This window comes from Cherax quadricarinatus, chromosome 28, assembly GCF_038502225.1.
Source record: "Cherax quadricarinatus isolate ZL_2023a chromosome 28, ASM3850222v1, whole genome shotgun sequence".
Lineage (NCBI taxonomy): Eukaryota > Metazoa > Arthropoda > Malacostraca > Decapoda > Parastacidae > Cherax > Cherax quadricarinatus.
The window spans coordinates 1,072,193-1,098,125 of record NC_091319.1 but is presented as its reverse complement, the minus strand read 5'-3'; the positions used below and the strand labels follow the sequence as shown (position 1 = coordinate 1,098,125).

The 25,933-nt window shown below is 39.2% G+C and overlaps 1 protein-coding gene across 2 annotated transcripts in view; it reads right to left on the bottom strand.

The window, feature by feature from the left end:
* Positions 1-24,233: 24,233 nt before the first annotated feature.
* The window catches only part of LOC128693138 (facilitated trehalose transporter Tret1-2 homolog), a 68,668-nt gene continuing 66,968 nt past the window's right edge, over positions 24,234-25,933 (bottom strand). For both annotated transcript variants that reach the window (XM_070089293.1, XM_070089294.1), the window contains exon 8: positions 24,234-25,933. This exon is cut by the window's right edge and continues 2,076 nt beyond it. The gene's annotated coding sequence lies outside the window, so the exon portion shown is untranslated.

Genomic DNA, 25,933 nt, shown 5'->3' with positions numbered 1-25,933 from the left:
GAAGAAAGATTTCCTCAATATGTTTAGTGCTACATTTTCACACTTCAGAAATATTCACTGATAAGATGAGTTTTTCATTTTTATTATATGGCTTATTAGTGTTATTCTTTTGCAGTACTAATTGGTATTTACCTATTCTTCATTTTACTCTTATTCAACTTGCTATGCAATTTCTCCTTTATGGTACTAAAACATTGTTTTTAATTACACAATTTGCAGTGTTATCCTATTTTTATATTTTCTCCACTTTTCATATTTTCTGTTTGTAAATTATTCTTTAATGTTGCACACTATACAGAACACAGGAGGACCACCCAGTAGAAAGAAAAAGAACATAGAGTCCTGGGTGTAATAATGTCCATTGAGTTATCATTTAGGGAACACAAAGCAAATGTTGCAGAAGTCAGGAAATGATGGGGGTAAATAATCAAGACTTTCAAAATGAGAAATAATGTCAATGGTGATACTGTTCAAATTACTTGTGCTCATCCACTTAAGAGTACTTTTCAGTAGTGATGATTGCATTCAAGGCAGGAGAATTATTGGAGCTTCATTTGAACTGCAGGAATGCCTGAAAGTACTGAATATATCCTCTGGGGCAGAAGAGGGAGAGGTACATGGTGCAGTAATATATACATGGAAGATACTTGAACTGGGCCTAAACCCAAACCAACACACTTTGTTAACAGTGTAGTGGAGAGACATGGGAGGAAATGTAAAATAAATCTGTTGAAAAGCAGGGGTGTCAGCATATACAGTAGGGCCCCACTTATACGGCAGGTTCCCTCTTCAAGGGGGGCTCCTTGGCGTGGTGAAGAGGCTCTTGGTCTGAGGAATTAGACCTGTCGGTCTACTTCCTCAGACCGAACCTAATTACCCCCCAATCCCCCGTTCCCTATCCCATCCTCCCCTTTTTCCTTTCCTCCTCCTCCTCCCCACCCCTCCCTTTTGCCCTTCCTTTTTGGCCTTTTTTTTTTTTTTTTTTTTTTTTCCACAGGCACGCTAGTTCCTAGGTAGGGGAAAGGGTACCGGGTTCCATCCCATTCCGTTGAGGTTCTTGGCGGTGGCGTAGTTTGCCGTGGAATCTGGATTGCCTGGGGATGTCCTGATCCCTCTCCGGTATCTCGGAGGGTGGCTTCGGGTGTCTCTCGGGCGACGGGTGTATCTCTGGAAGCCACCTTTTGGATTCCGGGGGTGGTGGCCAAAGGAGGTATGCTTTCTGGCGGATTTCCGGCCGCCCTCTCTTTTGTCCACCGAGGTAGCTCGGCAGATGTGAGGTTGCTATCCTGGATTGCCGGTTTACTGGCATGATGGGTAGGGTATGGCACGTGTTCCATGCTGCATCTGCGCTACTTGCGGTGCTGAGGTCCTCTTGGGCGCGGAGGGAGATTTCTGGCCCTTTCATTCCTCCTAGGAACTATCCCTCCCCGGTCCCCCCTTTTTTTATTCTTTTTTTTTATTTTTATTTTCTTTTCTTCTTTCTTTTTTTTCTTAAAAACAAAAAGAAAGAAGTAACCTAACCATGGCAGCCCTAGTCCATGAACCTGCTACCCCCGGGCCCCTTCTTGATACCGCACCCCGTTCTGACCCCGCCTCGTCTTTGGACCACTCTTCGGACACTCCTCATGCCTCTGTACCTCTTGCCGGTGCTGTTTCCTCACCCGCTTCAGGTACTGAGGCCTCGACTGACTCCTTCGATTTATCTGACCTTTGCTCTCCTCTGACTATGCTTCCGGCCTCTCCCTCTACGGTGCGGCAATTTTCGAATTGCCGGCCCGTTCCACGTCGGACCAACTCTGGTCCCACGCCTAAACGACAACGACAATTACCTGCTGATGATACTTCTCCACCTTCTCGTTCTTCTCAGAAAAGATCGACACGTCCTTCACTACCTTTCCACGCTCAGTTTCAGACTGCACAATGGACTAAATTCTTCACTTTACGACCGACTTCCTCTACTGCCTATCTTTCTGACCACAGTATTGACAAGGCACTCCTACGCCATGTTGGTAAAGATATTTCTTTTCATGCTCTTAAGAGCGGTACGCGCATCGTCACCGTACAGAATGCTACCCAGGCTCATGAGCTTTCTCGTCTTTCCCATATCGATACTGTTCCTGTAACTATTGAAAAGCATCATTCCCTCAATTCTTGTAGTGGTACCATCATTCTGCCCCATACCATAGTTCAACAAAATTTCCAGATATGTGGCACTGACATTCTTGAACAGCTGGAACTCCAAGATCTCCCAATCCTCAAGGTAGACACTTACGTTCTTCCTGCCCGCGGGCAGAGACGATACCCTAGCAATGTGGCTCGTTTAACTTTTGACAGCCGTGAACTCCCATCCTCAGTTTATGTAGCAGGACATCGGTTACAAGTTTGAAAGGTGATCCCTACACCGCAACAGTGTAGAAATTGCTGGCGATTTGGCCATCCAGCGAAATATTGCAGATCTATTGCCGAATGCCCAGTCTGTGGTGCCGATGACCATTCTAATACGTCTTGCAATCGACCTCCCTCTTGCCTTAATTGTCATGAGGCTCACCCTTCGTACTCTCGCCGTTGTCAAGTCTACTTAAACGAGCGGGAAATCCGTTACCTCAAAGAGGCAGAAGGTCTCCCTTATGCCATGGCAGTTTCTCATCTCCGCCTCTAAGGGAGACTACCTCGTGTTTCTTATTCCCGTGTTTCAAAACGTCCCCCCACTTCTGGTATCCCATCTTCTGCATCCACCTCTGTGGTTACCTCTCCCATAGTCACTCCTGTAGCTAATTCTTTTGCTGTCCTCGGCTCAGACGTCCCTACTTCAACGTCTCAGTCTGATCTTGCTTCTTCGTGTTCTCTCTCACAAGCCTCAGTAGCGACGAGATCTCGTATGACACCTCCTCCCAATCGTCCCTCTACTTCTCAAAAGTCAAAAAAAGGTCCGTTAACACCTCCTACCCATCTTCCACCTCCTCATTTTCCCTTCCCTGTCTCTGTACCTGGTTCTCCCCCTCTCACTGGCTCTGTTACAAGTGTAGAGGTTCACCCTCCTCCTCGTACTGTACCTTCCTCCCCTGTTCCCTCACAAGTTTCTTCCTCTTCTGCCACCTCCCAGGTTTCTGCCTCTTCTGTCCCCTTCCACGCTTCTCCAGTTCCCTCCACCCTTCTGTCCCCTCCTACCTTGGTACAGTCCATTAGAGTTCCAATCTTTACTCATCCTCCGCCTACCATTTCCAATATTGTCTCCCATACGACGTCTCTGAATTCTGAAACACTTGAAGCAATCTGTGAATATATTGCAGAGACCAAACCATCAATGGACATTGATCCACCCTCCGCTCCTTCTCTCTCCTCTACTCCATCTGCGCAACTCCTTTCTTCACAGCGCACCGTTCCTTCGCTGCTTGAATGTTTTCCACTGCCTCCGCATGTGGACTTTTCTAACCCCTCTAGTCCATAGGAACCCTTACCTGCGGATTTCAGGTATCTTTATCATTGCCAATCATGGCCTATTTACAGTGGAATATACGAGGCCTCGGGTAATCGGGGTGAGCTTCAGATGTTACTCTCCCAGTTTTCCCCTGTTGGTGTTTGCTTACAGGAACCAAAATTACACTCTGCTGTTATCTCTCCCATCTCAGGCTATAATTTGTTGTATTCTTCAGATCCTTTTCCTGATGGGATCTTTAATGAAAGTGCCCTTCTTCTACGCACTGATATTCCGTACCATCAGCTATTTGTTCGTACTTCGCTGCATTACACAGCAGCCCGTATCCACTTGCATAGGTGGTATACGCTCTGTTCTTTATATCTCTCTCCTTCTCGGGCATTATCTATTCCGGATATTGCCTTTCTTGTTTCGTCATTACCACCACCGATTCTGTTACTTGGTGATGCCCACCATTTCCTTTGGGGGGGGGGTCTCACTGTGATTCCCGTGGCATTCAGTTAGAGGCTTTTCTTGCCACCCACCCCCTCCATGTTTTAAATACAGGTACTCGCACCCATTTTGATCCTCGGACTCACACTCTCTCTTGCATCGATCTCTCAGTCTGCTCTTCCTCCGCCGCATTAGACTTCACTTGGTCTGTTCTTCCGGACTTACATGACAGCGATCATTTCCCAATCATTCTTACTTCCCCTTCATATTCACCACCTCTTCGCATCCCATGCTGGCAATTTGATAAGGCAAATTGGAACCTTTACTCACACCTAACTGTTTTTAGAGAGGTTCCTTCTTCGTCCTCCATCGATGAGCTTTTACACCTCTTCTCGTCCTCCGTTTTAACAGCTGCTTCTCATTCTATACCCCAAACTTCGGGCAGGCATTCTCAGAAATGCGTGCCTTGGTGGTCTCCTGCTTGTGCTCGTGCAGTACGTTTGAAACGCGCTGCATGGGGCAGGTACCGGTACAATAGAACCACAGAGAGACTTCTTGAATTTAAGCAGAAGCGTGCGATCGCTCGCTGTGTCATCCGTGATGCTAAACGCACTTGCTGGCGAGATTATGTCTCCACCATCACCTCTGCTTCCTCTATGAGTGCAGTCTGGAAAAAAGTACGAAAACTGAGTGGTAAATATTCTCCTGACCCGGCTCCTGTTCTGCGGGTTGCTGGTGTTGATATAGCAAACCCACTAGATGTTGCCAATGAAATTGGCAATCATCTGGTCCGTATTTCTCAGGGACTCCATCTGTGCCCCTCATTTCTTTCCTCAAAGTCTGCCAGAGAGTTAGCACCCTTGGACTTTTCTTCTCTCAGAGAAGAACAGTATAATGTGCCTTTTACACTTCATGAACTGGAGGCAACACTCTCAGCTTGCCGATCATCGGCAGCTGGGCCCGACGACATTCATATTCGTATGCTACAACATTTACATCAGTCAGCCCTTGCAGTCCTATTACGCCTTTACAATCTTATTTGGTCACAAGGAGTTCTTCCACAGCTGTGGAAATCCGCCATTGTTCTCCCTTTCCGCAAACCAGGCACTACGGGACATGAAACCTCCCACTATCGTCCCATTGCTCTTACCAGTGCAGTTTGCAAAGTGATGGAACGCCTAGTAAATAGACGTTTAGTGTGGTATTTAGAGACACACAACAGTCTCTCCACTTGTCAATATGGCTTTCGTAAGGGACGTTCTACCATAGACCCCTTACTATGCTTGGATACGTATGTTTGTAATGCCTTTGCGAATAACCACTCAGTTATTGCCATATTTTTTGACCTTGAGAAGGCATATGACACAACTTGGAGGTATAATATTTTAGCCCAAGCCCACTCTTTAGGCCTTCGAGGCAATCTACCATCCTTCCTTAAGAACTCTTTAACTGACAGGCATTTCCGTGTTCGGGTTAATAATGTGCTCTCCCGGGACTTTATCCAAGCTGAAGGTGTCCCCCAGGGATGTGTTCTGAGCACAACACTTTTTCTCCTTGCTGTTAATGATTTGGCCTCTAGTCTTCCATCAAATATTTGGTCATCACTCTATGTTGATGACTTCGCTATTGTCTGTGCAGGCGCTGACTGTCACCTTATTACAGTTTCTCTCCAGCATGCAGTCAACCATGTTTCCAATTGGGCCACCACACGTGGGTTTAAATTTTCCAGCACTAAAACCCACCAAATTACTTTCACTAGACGCTCTGTCATCTCCAATCATCCTTTGTACCTCTATGGCTCCCGTATCCCTGAACGTGATAGAGTCAAGTTTCTGGGCCTCCTCTTTGATCGTAGGTTATCCTGGAAACCTCACATTACCTCTCTGAAGGCAACTTGCCACAGCCGGCTGAACCTCCTTAAAACCCTTGCTCATCTTTCATGGGGAGCTGATCGTCGAACCCTCCTTCGCCTACATTCCATCCTTATCTTATCGAAACTTGATTATGGTGACCAGATCTATTCAGCGGCATCTCCTGCTACTTTCTCTAGCCTTAACCCCATTCATCACCAAGGATTACGTTTATGCCTTGGTGCTTTTCGCTCTTCCCCTGTCGAGAGCCTCTATGCAGAAGCGATCGTTCCATCCTTATCCGATCGCCGTGATGCCCATTGCCTTCGCTACTATGTACGCTCTCATGATCTCCGCAATCCTTCCATTTATAGAATGGTCACTGATATTAGTAGACATTCTTTATTTGTTCGCCGCCCCTGTTTACTCTGTCCCTTCTCTCTTCGCCTTCATTCGCTCTTGTCTTCTCTTCAATTACCACCTTTCTATGTACATGTAGCATCTCAGTTTTCCCTACCCCCCTGGGAAGTTCCAGCTGTTCGAGTCTGTTCTTTCTCTCTCCCTTGCTCGAAAGCCCAACTGTCTACGGTCGCTTCCCACTCTCATTTTCTTGACCACTTTCACTCTCATTTTCATGCCATTGCTGTGTACACAGATGGCTCTAAGTCTTCTGACGGCGTAGGATTCGCAGCAGTGTTTCTGGACAGCGTCGTACAAGGGCATTTACTATCTTCGGCTAGTATTTTTACTGCTGAATTGTATGCCATCCTTACAGCACTTATCCGTATTGCATCTATGCCTGTGTCATCATTTGTGGTTGTCTCAGACTCCCTTAGTGCTTTACAGGCTATACAGAAATTTGATACACCTCATCCCTTAGTCCTCCGTATCCAACTTTGGCTACGCCGCATCTTTACCAAGCATAAAGATATTGTTTTTTGTTGGGTCCCTGGTCATGTTGACGTACAGGGCAATGAACAGGCAGACACTGCTGCGCGGTCAGCAGTACGTGACCTACCAATTTCATGTAGAGGTATTCCATTTACGGACTATTTTGCTGCAATATCTTCCCAACTTCACACCCGTTGGCAACAACGTTGGTCTACTATGTTTGGCAACAAACTTCAATCTATTAAACCGAGTATAGGTTACTGGCCGTCTTCTTATCACCAGTGTCGAGGTTGGGAGACTACTCTCTCCCGTCTTCGCATTGGCCATACTCGTCTTACTCATGGATATCTCATGGAGAGGCGCCCTGCTCCTCTCTGTGGGAATTGCCAAGTTCCATTATCAGTCAGCCACATTCTGTTGGACTGCCCACTTTATCAACGAGCACGCAGAATTTACCTCCGTCGTCGTCTTCGCTCTGCTGCTCTCTCTTTACCTTCCCTTCTTGCTGATGGACCAACCTTTCATCCAGACTCTCTCATTGACTTTTTGACAACAACTGACTGACTTCACAAATTCTGATACATTCAGCCCTTTCTACTTCAATCTCTTGCTACCCCCTACCCCCGTACTATCCCCTGCCCCGCTGTTTTCTGTAACCTACTGATCATCCCTCCTCCCTTCTGCCATCCAATACCCTCTCTTCCTTCCCTAACCTGCAGCGCTGTATAGCCCTTGTGGCTTAGCGCTTCTTTTTGATTATAATAATAATACGGCAGGTTAGGTTCCAGGCTACCGCCGTAAAGCGGAAACCGCCGTAAAGTGGAACACCCTTTTTTTTCCTTATAAATGCATATAAACCCTAGATAACAAGTTTACACTAACATATATTAAGTTAGCAATAGAACCAGGCATCAGAAAACAATAAAAAAGTACAATACACACATAGTGCACTCATTACTTACCTTAAAATATTTATAGTCTTAATCTAGGGTGAGACAAGTAGTATTGTAAGAAATCAAGTAGTCAGCCAGGCTACCATACCAGGCCACCCCACCCACACATACTATTCTATGATATTTAAGCATCCCAGAGCGATGGAAATAAATGGTATAAAATACCGACACAATGGAAATATAAACACAAATGCAGTATAATGTGATCCTTTATTGACAACGTTTCACCCACACAGTGGGCTTTTTCAAGTCACACACGGATCTATGATCCGTGTGTGACTTGAAAAAGCCCACTGTGTGGGTGAAACGTTGTCAATAAAGGATCACATTATACTGCATTTGTGTTTATATTTCCATCCCAGAGCGATAAAATGTATATACAGTTCACTCATTACTTACCTTAAAATATAGGGTGAGATGAGTAGTATTTATTGTAAAAAATCAAGTGTGGTATGTATGGTTGTCAGCCAGGCTACCATACCAGGCCAACGCACCCACACATACTATTCTATGATATTTAAGCATCCCAGAGCGATAAAATGTATATACAGTCCACTCATTACTTACCTTAAAATATTTGTAGTCTTAATGTAGGGTCAGGAGTAAGTAAATGAGATAAAACGAATAAATGAGAGAGAGAGAGAGAATGAGTGCATGAGAAAGTACAGGCGCAGAGTTATGTAAACAAACCAGGCGAACGTAAGTTTTGTAAACAAAGTGTACACGTCTGGTTTGTGTACAAGTTACATTGTGTACAGGTTGTCTCTACATTGATACGGTAGAATAAATAAAGAAGAACACTCCCATTCTCATGTAGCATCATTTTGAGAAGTAATGATGCTCTGAGTGAAGGCAATGGAAATAAGTCACTCTGACTTTTTTTGGTTATCCTAGGTTCTCTACACATATGTTATGTTTGATAATCTATGTAACTGTATTTGTGTATACCTGAATAAACTTACTTACATACATACGAAAGGAATAATTTTCTACAGTTACCCCCAGTAACACATTTTCTCTTATGTTAGATTAGAGAAAATGTTATTCTTGCAGTCACTTGTACAAGTTATCTGGCTACCACATTTCATATTTATGTTTATTTATTCTATTGTGGGGTGTATTTATCATCTTTTTATGTTATGTATCGTGTTTATTATATAATTTTGAAAAAAAATATCATGGATGGATTAATGAAAATGTGTATGTTAACGTAATATACGACATTTAATGAGACTCGGTGATTATTATTATTATCATTTCTAATATGGCGTCACTCGTGCAAGTCGTCTGCTACCACATCTCACATTTAAGAACATAAGAACAAAGGAACACTGCAGAAGGCCTACTGGCCCATGCGAGGCAGGTCCAAGTCTCCTACCGGCTTAAGCCAATGCACCCAACCTAGTCAGGTCAGGTCACATTGACTTAAGGGAGGAACACGGCAACCGACCTGGTAGCACACCCACCCACATCTACTCTTGTATTTATCCAACTTATTTTTAAAGCTACACAACGTTCTGGCCTCTATAACAGTACTTGGGAGTTTGTTCCACTCATCCACAACTCTATTACCAAACCAGTACTTTCCTATATCCTTCCTGAATCTGAATTTTTCCAACTTAAAACCATTGCTGCGAGTCCTGTCTAGGCTAGATATTTTCAGCACACTATTTACATCCCCTTTATTTATTCTTGTCTTCCATTTATACACCTCAATCATATCCCCCCTAATTCTACTTCTTTCTAGAGAGTGCAGTTTCAGGGCCCTTAGTCTATCCTCATAGGGAAGGTTTCTGATACATGGGATCAACTTTGTCATCCTCCTTTGTACATTTTCCAGAGAATTTATATCCATTCTGTAATACGGTGACCAAAACTGTGCAGCATAATCTAAATGAGGCCTAACCAAGGATGTATAGAGTTGAAGAACAACCTGAGGACTCCTATTATTTATGCTTCTTGATATGAAGCCAAGGATTCTATTAGCTTTATTGCGAACACTTATGCACTGTTGTCTTGGTTTCAGATTACTGCTAACCAGAACTCCTAAATCTTTTTCGCAGTCCGTAATATTAAGATCTACATTATTTAGTTTATATGTGGCATGGTTATTGTCCTGTCCAACATTTAGAACTTTGCATTTGTCTATATTAAACTGCATCTGCCACTTCTCCGACCACTGCATCAGTCTATTCAAATCTTCCTGGAGTGCTCGAATGTCCTCGTCAGAATGAATTCGACGGCCTATTTTGGTGTCATCGGCAAACTTGCCGATGTCGCTCTTTATGCCCTCATCTATGTCGTTTATGTAGATTGTGAACAGCAGGGGGCCCAACACTGATCCCTGTGGAACACCGCTCGTGACACTTCCCCACTCTGATTTCGCCCCATTTATGCAAACTCTCTGCTGCCTATTTGTCAACCATGCCTCTATCCAGGAAAAAATTTCTCCTATTCCATGTGCTTTAATTTTCCTCAATAGTCTCTGATGTGGGACCCTGTCAAAAGCCTTACTGAAGTCCATATACACAATATCATATTCATTACCATGATCTACCTCCTCAAATACCTTAGTGAAAAAAGTTAATAAATTCGTAAGGCAGGAACGCCCCTTTGTAAAACCATGCTGAGATTCGTTGATTAATTTATGCTTTTCAAGGTGGCTACGAACTGCCTCGGCAATTATTGATTCCATAAATTTTCCCACTATGGAGGTTAGGCTTATTGGTCTATAGTTCGAAGCTAAGGACCTGTCACCTGTTTTGAAAATAGGTATCACATTTGCCATTTTCCACTTATCTGGCACCATGCCAGTTTGTAGTGATATGTTGAAAAGATTAGCCAAAGGTGTGCTAAGCTCCTCTTTACATTCCTTTAGAACCCTTGCATACAGTTCATCAGGGCCTGGGGATTTGTTAGGTTTTAATTTATCTATTTGCCTAAGGACCATGTCATTTGTGACCCTAATAGTGCACAGTTTATTATCGTCCTGTTCTACATAATTTATCATTACTGGAACATCGCTGGTATCCTCCTGTGTAAAAACTGAGAGGAAGTATGTGTTAAAAATTCTACACATTTCCTTATCACTGTCAGTGAGCTGACCCGAGGAACTTTTGAGTGGGCCTATCTTGTCCCTGATCTTACTTCTGTATACCTGAAAGAATCCTTTTGGGTTAGTCTTCGATTCTCTTGCAACTTTAACCTCATAATCTCTTTTTGCTTTTCTAATTCCCTTTTTTATTTCTCTCTTTAACTGAATATATCGATTTCTCAGTTGCCCCTCTCCTCTTTAGATTTGCCTATATATGCCTCTCTTTTGACCAATCAGATATTTTAATCTATTGTTCATCCATTTAGGATAATTTTTGTTTGATCTGATTTCCCTATTTGGAACATAATTTGACTGAGCAGCTAGAACTATGCCCTGGAAAGCATCATATTGGCAACCATCACCACCTACCTGACCCTTAGTCAGGTGATTCCAGTTCAGCCCACCTAAGTAATTTTTCAGTCCTATGAAATCAGCCAAGCGAAAGTCAGGGACGGAGACTTGATTGCCATTATTAGGGGAATTCCATGATATATTAAAACTGAGTGATTTGTGATCACTTTCCCCAAGCTCATCATTAACCTCAAGATTATTAATTAGTGTTTCCCTACAGGCAAGAACCAAGTCAAGGAGGTTATTTCCCCTAGTTGGCTCTGTCACAAACTGTTTTAAAAAACAATCCTGGATCGTATCAAGAAAGTCACCTGACTCTAAATTTCCTGTCAAATTGCTCCAGTCAATCTGTCTATAGTTGAAATCTCCCATTAGCACAACATTTTCGTATGTAGATGCCTTACGAATTTCGTCCCATAGAAGTTTACTGCACTCCCTATCAAGATTTGGGGCCCTGTAAATCACACCCAAAATTAGTTTTTCTCGGCCCTCGAGAAGCTGTAACCAAACAGATTCAGTGACTGACGCTTCTAATTTAATATCTTGTCTAACACAACAATTTAAATTGTCTCTGACATACATCGCTACTCCACCACCTTTCCTGTTGACCCTGTCAGTGTGGAATAATTTATAACCTTGTATATGACATTCAGAGGGCATCTCTCTATCTTTCAGATTGAGCCAGGTCTCTGTTATAGCAATAATATCTATGTTTCCTGCACTTGCAATTAATCTTAGCTCATCTATCTTATTTCTTACACTCCTGCTATTAGTATAGTAAACCTTAAGGGAGCTAGTCCCTTGCTGCCCTCTGCTGTCCCCCTTTGTTTGCTGACCTGATCTATTGTCTTTATTTATAACTTCATGCTGAATGCCTTTTATACATTTACTGTTTCCAACCCAAGTGTTGCAACCTGCTTGTTTCCCACACACACCCATACCTCTATCTTCCATCAGTTTAAAATCATAGGTATTTCACCAATGGCCTTCTCAATCGAGTCTGCAAGTGCTACCACCCCAGCCCCAGAGAGATGTACCCCATCCCTTGCATACATATCATGTTTGCCATAAAAGTTGTTCCAGTTGTCAATGAATGGGATTGCAAGTTCCTTGCAGTATCTGTCTAGCCAGCAATTTACACCAATTGCCCTAGACAACCATTCATTTCCTACTCCCCTTCCAGGCAAGATGCTACATATGATTGGGATCCCTCCCTTAGACTTAATGAAATCTATAGCTGACCTGTACTTATCTAGCAGCTCTTCTCTCCTACCCTTCCCAATATCATTTCCACCAGCACTGAGACAGATAATGGGCTTGTTCCCATTACCTGACATGATATTATCCAGCCTGTTGACAATGTCCCCAACACCAGCTCCAGGGAAGCACACTCTATCTCTCATCTTCTTATTCCTATTACAAAAAGCACGGTCAATATATCTTACCTGAGAGTCACCAACCACAAGAATGCGCTTACCTCCATTAGCAGGGGCAGTAGTACCCTTACCTTCACTGGCCACTGAAGTACATTCATCCTGAAGAACAGAGAAGCGATTTCCTACCTTCAGATCTTCACTCTTAACTTTCCTTACTCTGATGCGCCTTCCATTACTGTGAACCACTCGCCACTTGTAGCAGGTGCTGGACTGCACCTCACTGCTGGTAGCTGTTGCTACCTCCCCAACTACAGCCTCCTCACAGCGAGAGACAGACTGCACCTCACTTGAAGCCTCATTCCCCACAACTCCAGCCACCTCACACTCTCTCCCAGACCCATTGAGGTGGACCTTCAGCCTCCTAATCTCCTCCTGGAGAAGCAAGACCTCCTCCTTCAACTCTCCAACCTCAATTTTTAAAACACTGCAGAAGCAAGCCATGCTTTGTAACCGTCCACACTAATCCCCAAAGCAGCTCAGGGTCTGTGACCTCACGTGACGACTGACCACTGACGACCATTTATGTTTATTTATTCTACTGTGGGGTGTATTTATCTTATTTATATGTTATGCACCGTGTTTATTATATAATTTTGAAAAAATATAGACGGATTAATGGAAATGTGTATATTAATGTAATATACGACATTTAAATGAGACTCGATGATTATTATTATCATTACTGGTTTAGAAAGACACGTAAGCAAACACTATAACATATTTATTAGAAAATGTTTCGGTCCTGGGACCTTGAAGTGATCAAGGTCCCAGGACCGAAACGTTTTCTAATAAATATGCTATAGTGTTTGCTTACGTGGCTTTCTAAACCAACTTGTCGGTATTTATTACCAAGGTTTATACCATTATCATTACTAATATGACGCCTGGAGACATAAGACACTTACTGATTTTAATGTGTACCTGCATGCAAGCACAGTATGTAAGTTTATTTAGGTACAGGTATACATAAGTATAATTATCAGAGTATATATAAAATATGAAATAACTTTTAAAAACACTTGAAATTTTCGAGTTTCCAGATAAAATGGAGAGACTTAGTGCTTATTGAGCTCACAGAGAATGTAAACAAACAGGATGGGGCGCAGTGACCGTATTAGAAAGTCAGGTGGGGGGAGCCGTATAGTGAGTTTTGGTCATAATTTGAAATTACCGTATTAGCGGAACGCCGTAAAGTGAAACGCCGTAAAGTGAAACACCGTAAAGTGGGGCCCTACTTAGAAATATTGCTGGAAAAGTGTGACAGTCTTCATGAGAACTGGATCACTACATCTAAGTGCCAGATGAACTAGGCAAATGGCAAATAGTTTACCTACATTGTGTACATGCTATATACATACACAGTACTGTATATGTTTATTTAATTTTCTATTTCTGTCCTCTGCTTGTTTGTCTGACTCAGAAGCTATTACAGTATTATATTAGTTTGTTTTCATAAATGTGATTGTACTTCATCCTTTGTCTATACTTTCACTGCATCCAAAATTCACCACCAAGCTCAGAATTTCTGTAATTTTTTCTGGACATAAAATTAGTCTCCTCTCTTAAGCTCTAATGACTAAAATAATAAAGTCCTCAGGCTAATGCAGTAATAATTGTGCAGTTGTTTCCTGGCAATTTAGGGATTCACGAGGCCTTGTAACTTTCCTCAGTTATTGTTTTTGATTTGTCTAACCAGTTAATATTGTGTCACTTTCTTGCAAGTATTTATCATTGCCCACTTTTTGTTACATTTAGCTAATGGCTTAGCCTTCAAACTTCTTTAATACTACTGAAGCACTTTATAATTTTTAATCAACTTACAATTTAATCACTAACTTTATTGCTCAAAATATTAAATTATACTTGCATGATGACAAAATTGTACATATATTTCTTGATGACTTCTTGAGATAAATTGTATTTTGCTCTCTGTATGTCTTGCATCGCTGCTGGTTCTTAGGGGACCAGCACCATAGCAAGAAATTTTTTTTTTAATTTATAAATACCTAGCAAATTGTAGTTAAAATGCTTGAAGCAATGAATACTACATTGTATATGCTGGATTAAATCAGCTGTATGGTATAACCCCCACTGTGTTAAGAAGCATAATAAAATTTAAGTCATAATTTTTATGAGTCGTGTTAAAAATATATTCTCTTGGCAAAAGTTTTCGTGGGAAATATTTCTGCTTTAATCCTGGAAAATGACTATATATGTATATAAATATTCATGTTTATGAAAGGTTATCACATACCTCTGGAAATTATCCTGTGCATCTGAATACAAACATGTGGCTACTCTGTAGCTACTTGTAGATGAGTGGTAGTATGTTCTGTTCACTACCAAAGGACCCATGTTCAATTCAGGGCAAGCCAGGGAGTATGAGCATACGTATTTCCCTACACCTACTTGCCCTGTTTACCCAGCAGAAAGTCCCTGTTGTTAGTCAGCTGTTGTGGGTCACATTTTTAGGAAGGGGATCAAAAGACCCCAGTGGAAATAAGCTTCATTGCTTAGCTTTTCCGAGTTATCTTGGGTTACTAACCCTTGTTAGTTGGACTGTCATTTGTTGAGCTATACTCCAATTCCCTTGCGAAATGTTTGTTTACATTATAATAGAAGCTGCAAATTCCATTCTTTGAAAATGTTCATTTACACAATTATTGAAATTTGTTTAGAAAAATACTTATTTTTATGCTTGAATATTAAGTTTTATATTGATAAAAAATTTTCTCTTCAATTTTAGAAGCATCTTATTTGTAAACGTTTTGTAGTTTAATGTCTATAAAAGCAGATGCCCTTAACATCTTGAGTACTGTAGTTTTAAAATAGTCATAAAAGAATCATATTTTTACCTGAAAATAATTTAAATTCTTTAAATATTTGTTTAAATTAAAGCTTTATCCCTTGAAAAGTATGAGACTTTCAAGTATGCCCCTCTGATTCTTTTATTTTAGAGTACTTTGTATTGCTTTTATTTTTATTATTTATTTCAGATACCCTTGTGATTTATCCATTTCTTCCTATTCCAAATATTTGTACTATACCTTCTCGATTAATATGGCTGGTTTTTTCCCCACTGTTGGGATAGTTTCCCTTTTGTTACTGGCAGGAGTGCCCACTTAATATCCTTGATGTGGCAGTTTGTTGCCACTGAGTGTTGTAATAACCAAACTCTATTGGCATTGTAGTCATAACCTTTCTCACTGATGAGAAAGCATTGTTCTTAATGTTTTTCCTTGACAGTCTTAGTGTCTCAGTCTTGCATTTCTACATTTTACTTTTCTAATGTTTTCACTCTTTAGGGTAGGAGTTTTCTTTATTTACAGTATCTTTGTACATTGTTTAATCCTTCTTCATTTGTTATGCAAGTTTTGTATTTGAGACTAATTATCTTGCTTAATTTTTGTTGCTTTATGATAATTATTGTAATCCTCTTGAAATTTATCCTGAAACCTGGCAGTGCTTTTTTTTCCCTGTCAAAAGCAATGTACTGTTATTGCATGAAGCTTTAAAACCGTATGTATTTTTGTGATGAAATTAACTGATTGTAGAAAATATGGGATACTTTTAAAATAAGGGGAACTACACATGACTCAACCAATTAGTCATCATTCCTAGTGTCTTTTTAATACACAGTCGTTACAAGGCTTACCGGAGCCACTTCCTCATAAGTTAAACAAGCTTACTGATGACAGATTTTTGCATGTCCTTGTAGTTTTAATGTGTGAAAAGGTTTATGAAGTCACTTGTTGACACAATGAAACTATTTTTTTGGTGTTTCTACAATGTAAAAGAAATATTTTGAACATTGTGACAGTTGTGTATGAACATGATGTTTTCATAAGCATGTTTAAAAATATGTTGACAGGATTGTTGTTAGGGTATGTGTTTTAGTCTGTGTGTTTCTGCAATGCCTCAGAAAGAACACTATTTAGATGTAATTTTTGTATGCATTTTATATGCTAATAATAACTTTTGATATTGAGATTTGGGTCTGTGTTAGGGAGTAATTAATTGCTCATCATGCTGTACATATATTTATTTTTCTTATTCTCAGCTAATGGTCAAAACAAGGAAGCCAATGTAAAGCCATTTAATACCATATTTGAAGATATAGTTAACTGCTGTTCTCTAGATATATTTGGGTATTAATCATGTGTAATATTTTGCACTTGCCAGTTGTGAAGTTAGTTTATTGTAGTGTTAAATACATAAATGTTAAGCAAGTGTTAATGTGCAGCAGTCTATAATTTGTTATGGAGATCATTTAATCTTCCATGTTTTGAGAACTTTTCTATAGAACACCTTCCAAGTTACTTAATTTTAGACATGTGCAAGTGAGGTCATTACACACCTACCTGTGACTTTTTCTTATAGCACAGTAAATTATGATGATACTAGATATTTAAGCTTTTGCTTTTTACACAAGCATTGCAGAAAAGATCCATTTCATCCAAGGACTCTTGTGTGTTTAATATTCTCTTCAATAAGGAAGGGACCTTTACCATATGATGGGAATTTTATCCACTTAACATTAAGTTAAATGTTGTTTGGACTTGAGAATATGACAAAAAAATTCAATATTTGAAATAGTATGTAGTAAATCAGTGATTTTGTGTTACAGTTTGGATAAAATATTGTATAAAGAAGTCATTGAACATCTCCCACTAAACCATTTGTTGTATTGCCTTTGATGTTCACTAGCCTTCATATAAGGAAAGTAATTTCAAACATTCTTTGTACAAGCATGGACAGTAAGATACAAAATAACATGAATTTGTAGAATAATTTATTATTTGTATTAATTTATGTTTATAACTTGTTAAAAAAAAAAGAGATTCTTGCAGTTCAGGATTTACTGAGGTTCTGTTAGAAATGACTACAGTAGTAGCAATTATTAATACTTCAGACTGATAACTTCTCTATCTTACATTAGAATTTCATAATTGCTTTGAAATGTAGTACGATTCTGTAGTAGTGACAGACTGATCAGTCCTACTATATTTGTTAATTAGTGAATTGATTACTTTTTCTGTGAAGTGCTGTGTTCCTCTAGTAAATGAAAGATGTGGTAAAAACCAGGAGAAGCACTCTACATATTGAATTGATGTTGTATTATTGATTTTTCCATTATACTCCTTCCATTTTGAGTAACACCTTACCATGGTGTTGTGGTTGAAGCGATCAAAGTGCCTGACTGAGAACCCAGCAACCCATTTTTCGGCCTAGTGGGAAGATTTACCCTTTCATCAAGATATGCTGTGACTGTATGATTTGAAACAAAATATGGTTAGGACTGCGACTAATGAATTTAGAATAGTTTTGATTATAGTGTGATTATATCTGTAATGTGAAAAAATTGATACTAATCAGAGCAAACTATTCAGTTAACTGAAAGTTATTAACCAAAGCAGTAGATAATTGAAGTTGGTAACATTTTATATCTAAAACACTGAATTACCTAATGGTTCTTGTTGCTTTTCAAATTGTACAACTCTTCCTTTAGAGGAACGTGTCAGTATTGATTTTATATATCCCTTAACCCTTTGAGGGTTGACAGGCCCTCTCAGGGTCGGCCAAATTTAAAAAAAAAAAAAAAAAAAAAAAAATGTTCTTATGAAAGATAGAGAATCTTTTCCCGATCATAACGACACCAAAATTATGAGATTTGATGGAAAACTTACGGAATTATGCTCTCGCAAAGTTAGCGGTCTTGGCGATGTTTACGCATTGGCGATTTTGCCCACTTTGAGCCCCATTTTCGGCCAATTCCACTGTACTAGTCGACAAAAAACATGAATATTTCGCTAGAACTACATTTTTTCTATTGAATAAGTGCAAGAAACCACCCATTTACCATTTTCAGCTATCCAATACAGTGGTCAGAATTTAGCAATTTTGCCAATTTCACACAAATTTCAAAAAATGCCAATTTCCGAATAGGGTCCAGAACAAACAAGAAATACATTCCTGGCACTAAAATGACATTTCCTCTGTTCATTAGTCATGTCTCAAGGTCCCTCTTACATTCTTTTGCTTTCCACTTTGAATTTTTATTCTCACAAAAAATAGAAGATTTACTGTTATGCAGACTACTGCATTAGTGTAAAAAATGGTATAAATCATATTGGCGCACTTGCAAAAGAATATTAGACTCGCCAGTTGACGTGTATTGGACGCTTGGCATGATTTGTTTACTTTTGAACTTTGGTAAAAATCGAACATTTCTGCTACTTTGAGCTCAATTTCAAGGTACTTTTCATTGTAAAACCAGACAAAATCATCTCAATTTCTGTGATATGCCTTCCATTCTATAAAATGAGACCAAGAAAACTAGAATACAACAATAAATACCATACGAAAATACAGTGCAAAGTCACTGTTTTATTCCAAAAAAACGGTCAGTTTTTTTTTTCTCATTATGCACTGTGTGCTGCAGGATTTTTTTTTATACCATGCACACTGACCACATAGACCCATTCTTTCATATGGAGGCCTACCAGCCTTTTCCCGTGAGATTTGACGGCGCTAAAATTTATGCATACTAGTACGTCAAAAACCCCTGCGCGTAAGACGTACTAGTACGTCCGAAACCCTGAAAGGGTTAACATTCATCATTTTTCAATCTGATCCTATATTGCTGATGCTTGAAGCATCCGTAAAAGTACCCAGTAGAGCACTGTATTGATTAATCAGAATATTGCATATATTTTTTATTATCACACCGGCCGATTCCCACCAAGGCAGGGTGGCCCGAAAAAGAAAAACTTTCACCATCATTCACTCCATCACTGTCTTGCCAGAAGGGTGCTTTACACTACAGTTTTTAAACTGCAACATTAACACCCCTCCTTCAGAGTGCAGGCACTGTACTTCCCATCTCCAGGACTCAAGTCCGGCCTGCCGGTTTCCCTGAATCCCTTCATAAATGTTACTTTGCTCACACTCCAACAGCACGTCAAGTATTAAAAACCATTTGTCTCCATTCACTCCTATCAAACACGCTCACGCATGCCTGCTGGAAGTCCAAGCCCCTCGCACACAAAACCTCCTTTACCCCCTCCCTCCAACCCTTCCTAGGCCGACCCCTACCCCGCCTTCCTTCCACTACAGACTGATACACTCTTGAAGTCATTCTGTTTCGCTCCATTCTCTCTACATGTCCGAACCACCTCAACAACCCTTCCTCAGCCCTCTGGACAACAGTTTTGGTAATCCCGCACCTCCTCCTAACTTCCAAACTACGAATTCTCTGCATTATATTCACACCACACATTGCCCTCAGACATGACATCTCCACTGCCTCCAGCCTTCTCCTCGCTGCAACATTCATCACCCACGCTTCACACCCATATAAGAGCGTTGGTAAAACTATACTCTCATACATTCCCCTCTTTGCCTCCAAGGACAAAGTTCTTTGTTTCCACAGACTCCTAAGTGCACCACTCACTCTTTTTCCCTCATCAATTCTATGATTCACCTCATCTTTCATAGACCCATCCGCTGACACGTCCACTCCCAAATATCTGAATACGTTCACCTCCTCCATACTCTCTCCCTCCAATCTGATATTCAATCTTTCATCACCTAATCTTTTTGTTATCCTCATAATCTTACTCTTTCCTGTATTCACCTTTAATTTTCTTCTTTTGCACACCCTACCAAATTCATCCACCAATCTCTGCAACTTCTCTTCAGAATCTCCCAAGAGCACAGTGTCATCAGCAAAGAGCAGCTGTGACAACTCCCACTTTGTGTGTGATTCTTTATCTTTTAACTCCACGCCTCTTGCCAAAACCCTCGCATTTACTTCTCTTACAACCCCATCTATAAATATATTAAACAACCACGGTGACATCACACATCCTTGTCTAAGGCCTACTTTTACTGGGAAAAAATTTCCCTCTTTCCTACATACTCTAACTTGAGCCTCACTATCCTCGTAAAAACTCTTCACTGCTTTCAGTAACCTACCTCCTACACCATACACTTGCAACATCTGCCACATTGCCCCCCTATCCACCCTGTCATACGCCTTTTCCAAATCCATAAATGCCACAAAGACCTCTTTAGCCTTATCTAAATACTGTTCACTTATATGTTTCACTGTAAACACCTGGTCCACACACCCCCTACCTTTCCTAAAGCCTCCTTGTTCATCTGCTATCCTATTCTCCGTCTTACTCTTAATTCTTTCAATTATAACTCTACCATACACTTTACCAGGTACACTCAACAGACTTATCCCCCTATAATTTTTGCACTCTCTTTTATCCCCTTTGCCTTTATACAAAGGAACTATGCATGCTCTCTGCCAATCCCTAGGTACCTTACCCTCTTCCATACATTTATTAAATAATTGCACCAACCACTCCAAAACTATATCCCCACCTGCTTTTAACATTTCTATCTTTATCCCATCAATCCCGGCTGCCTTACCCCCTTTCATTTTACCTACTGCCTCACGAACTTCCCCCACACTCACAACTGGCTCTTCCTCACTCCTACAAGATGTTATTCCTCCTTGCCCTATACACGAAATCACAGCTTCCCTATCTTCATCAACATTTAACAATTCCTCAAAATATTCCTTCCATCTTCCCAATACCTCTAACTCTCCATTTAATAACTCTCCTCTCCTATTTTTAACTGACAAATCCATTTGTTCTCTAGGCTTTCTTAACTTGTTAATCTCACTCCAAAACTTTTTCTTATTTTCAACAAAATTTGTTGATAACATCTCACCCACTCTCTCATTTGCTCTCTTTTTACATTGCTTCACCACTCTCTTAACTTCTCTCTTTTTCTCCATATACTCTTCCCTCCTTGCATCACTTCTACTTTGTAAAAACTTCTCATATGCTAACTTTTTCTCCCTTACTACTCTCTTTACATCATCATTCCACCAATCGCTCCTCTTCCCTCCTGCACCCACTTTCCTGTAACCACAAACTTCTGCTGAACACTCTAACACTACATTTTTAAACCTACCCCATACCTCTTCGACCCCATTGCCTATGCTCTCATTAGCCCATCTATCCTCCAATAGCTGTTTATATCTTACCCTAACTGCCTCCTCTTTTAGTTTATAAACCTTCACCTCTCTCTTCCCTGATGCTTCTATTCTCCTTGTATCCCATCTACCTTTTACTCTCAGTATAGCTACAACTAGAAAGTGATCTGATATATCTGTGGCCCCTCTATAAACATGTACATCCTGAAGTCTATTCAACAGTCTTTTATCTACCAATACATAATCCAACAAACTACTGTCATTTCGCCCTACATCATATCGTGTATACTTATTTATCCTCTTTTTCTTAAAATATGTATTACCTATAACTAAACCCCTTTCTATACAAAGTTCAATCAAAGGGCTCCCATTATCATTTACACCTGGCACCCCAAACTTACCTACCACACCCTCTCTAAAAGTTTCTCCTACTTTAGCATTCAAGTCCCCTACCACAATTACTCTCTCACTTGGTTCAAAGGCTCCTATACATTCACTTAACATCTCCCAAAATCTCTCTCTCTCCTCTGCATTCCTCTCTTCTCCAGGTGCATACACGCTTATTATGACCCACTTCTCGCATCCAACCTTTACTTTAATCCACATAATTCTTGAATTTACACATTCATATTCTCTTTTCTCCTTCCATAACTGATCATTTAACATTACTGCTACCCCTTCCTTTGCTCTAACTCTCTCAGATACTCCAGATTTAATCCCATTTATTTCCCCCCACTGAAACTCTCCTACCCCCTTCAGCTTTGTTTCGCTTAGGGCCAGGACATCCAACTTCTTTTCATTCATAACATCAGCAATCATCTGTTTCTTGTCATCCGCACTACATCCACGCACATTTAAGCAACCCAGTTTTATAAAGTTTTTCTTCTTCTCTTTTTTAGTAATTGTATACAGGAGAAGGGGTTACTAGCCCATTGCTCCCGGCATTTTAGTCGCCTCATACGACACGCATGGCTTACGGAGGAAAGATTCTTTTCCACTTCCCCATGGACAATAGAAGAAATAAAAAAGAACAAGAGCTATTTAGAAAAAAGAGAAAAACCTAGATGTATGTATATATATATATGCATGTGCGTGTCTGTGAAGTGTGACCAAAGTGTAAGTAGGAGTAGCAAGATATCCCTGTTATCTTAGCGTGTTTATGAGACAGAAAAAGAAACCAGCAATCCTACCATCATGCAAAACAGTTACAGGTTTTTGTTTCACAGTCATCTGGCAGGACGGTAGTACTTCCCTGGGTGGTTGCTGTCTACCAACCTGGGTATAAATGGGTATAAATGGTTACAAAAAATGTGGAATGGGTTTGAATCTTAGCAATGTTTTATTGAACTTTCACTATGTTCTGATCCTTAATTCTTTAAATGGGGTGTTAAACCTAGCTGTGGTAGGCCAACAGATGCTTAACCATTTTAAGTTGTCATCTGACAGACCTGCATTGAGAGAGATTTTTCCTGGTGAACTAAACATTACTAATATTGTGTACTACTGCCTCTTTATTAATAATGTTAGCATTATCACTCCTTAAATTTTGTTATGGATCTCTTGAACAACTTTTTTTTATACTATTATGTATGATTATTCATTATCATCATTATCCAAAGGTTAATTTATTGTGTGTGTGGGTGGGTGCGTGAGTGTGTAGGTGCGATACAGAAATACAAGGCCTGTATGCTTTTGTACATTTTCAACTTCATTTTTATGACTGTAGTAGGTTAGAAAGTTGCAGTTTCTATATAAAATTATTAAAGGTAATTTTTTTAAAGTTTTAATGCTTGAATGAGAGTTAAGAATTTAGTGTTAATTATTATATAATTTAGAAAGAGTGATGACTTGTGTTTTTGAAGTTGCTGGAGGTCTGGCATTTGTATAAATTGTTATATTCAAACACCCTTTACTGTGAATATTTAGTTCATTCATGGAATATGAACATTTTATTATATGCAGTACTAATAATTTTGATCTGTTTACATTGTGTAAAAGTTGTTTTATCTTCTCAGTTATGTGCAGTTATCAAAAATACTTGCAAAGGAGAGTAAATAAATATATATTATATAATAATAATATATAATTATTTATTTTAAATTTAATATTTTGATGAACATTTATTATTTTTGATAATATAATTCTAATCTCATTGTTAGTATGAATGTTAGAGCAGTATCTTTATTTAGAAGGGAGAACTAGGGTTCTAATTTCTGCTAAATTTTTTGAACGATTTGTAAATCATGTCGAGAAGTTTATAAGAAAAAGCTAAAATTAAAGACCTTCATGTTGCACAATTTCCATATACAGTATTTTGTCAAACTGTTGACAATTGTTTTCATCAAATTGGGTGTAGCATTTCATTTATTTAAACTATACCAAATGTATCCTTGTTCCACACAATTTTAGTTCTGATGTTTCTCCCTGTTTTCATTATATAATATAGCACAAGATTTTATGTAATAGGTTTGGTAGGGCAAGAATATCATAGATTTACTGTGCTGTATTTTAACCCATTTTTATAAAAGTTTTATTATATAGATCACTATTTTAGACAAGGACAAACCCTGTATATTCAAGAGGTTTAATATATAGAAGCAGGTAGTTTTTCATTTTTTTTTTTATTTAGTATCCATTTTGCTTTTAATTCTTCAGTTAATTTTGTAGCCGAGTTGAATAATAGGGATTTTTAGTGGTGTGCCAATGAATAGGTATGTGATTTTTTTTTCCCCTGTTAGGGCAATGTATGTATGATGTGGTTGAATAAAAGACAGTTCTTAGGATTTCAAATACTTCAATATTTTTTTTAAGGATGAGTTACACAATGCCTTGGTAGGCAATGGCCAATGTTTAAAAAATTGGCAGAGAAAAGTAAGATAGCAATTATGTCTTCTAATACATTAATTTATGTCTTGTGTTGCAGTAGAGAAAAAAAGTGGTATTGTACAGTAGTTAAAAAAAGAATCATACCCTCATTGGAAAGATAGCAAAAAGTATTTTTGAGAAAGATGACATGAAAAAGTTAGAAAATTAGAGAAAGTCAAAGTAGTTAGCATAGTTGAGGAAAGTTTGCCATGTTGTTGCATAGATAAAAATACCAAATAGGTTATAAAAGGAACCAATAAGAGTGAGGGTTGGATTAAGTAGAGACCTAGGATAAGATGAAGGGTGTGGAAAGTGTGCATGTTAAGTGACTTGAAAGGCAGTTTTGTATTGTCCACTTTAATGTGTTGAGGAAAGGTTTAGGGAAAGTTTTGGATTAATTCAATATGGAATGTGATGGATTTCAAGCTGTTATACTTTACTGGTCACTAGATAATAGTTCATGTAACCCATTTCCCCAGGCGCTGTATGACTCCTGTGGGTTTAGCGCTTCTCTTCTGATTAAAACTAATGAAGATAAACTTTGCTTCCCAGTTTTGTATAGTTATTTAATTTGATATACTGTAGATTACACTGCATTTAGGTAGTGTGCTACTTTTAAAAGTTCTCTTCAGTTTGTTTGTCAATCAGGCATAGAATATATATATGTAAAAAATGTTAATACACAGTAATTGTTTTCGGTGGTGTTTCTCTTGCGTATATTTTAAGACATTTGCATTAACAATTTCTTTTGAATGTATTTCTTAAATTATTATGATTCAGTGACAATTAAGTGTTATTGTAATTGAAACTGCAAAAATTTAAAATATATTTGTTAAAAAAAAAAAAATTATATTGCATTTTGAGCCATTATTTTTGCTAGGCAGCTCTGATAAATCTTATTTGTTGAAAATTATTCTTTGATCATTCCAGTGTAATCACCAACTTTACTTCATTTCACCGGTGATTGCCACCTTGCCCTGTGTTGAAAAAGGATATCAGGTTTTCATGAGTAATACATGGTCCTATGTACCATTTCCAAATGTGTTACTGGTTGCAATTGTATTAATATAGGGGTGTTACGTATTTTGACATTTTCATTTTTACCTATTAGGTTTTCCTGGTAGAAATATCAAATTATTTTTTATTTATTTATTCCTTCCCTCCCTGCCCCTCTTATTTCCAGACTGTTTTGAGAGACTTCATACCTAAATGAAAATTAAACCACTTTATATAAAAATAAAGCTTTCATTTGAAAATTTACATTGTAGCCTCCTGCTAGCTATTTTTAGGGACCTAGTTTCAATTAGTTTGAGGGATATTATCCATGTTCTCCCTTCAAGGGAAGTGCCTTGATACATGTGATGGGCTCTTGATACAAGAAACTGAATTCCCCTCCTCCCTTGATCTAACCAGATTGCTTCCTAATCCCCCTAGCCCTTGTGGTTTAGCACTTGTTTTTTATTATAATAATAATAATCCTAATCCCCCAAGCACTAAAAACCCTACTGGTTTAGCACTTATCCCTAAATGTAATAACTGTCCCTACCATTACCCCAGACTGTATAATTCTTGAAAGTTTAGCACTTCCCCATAATAATTATAATCAGTC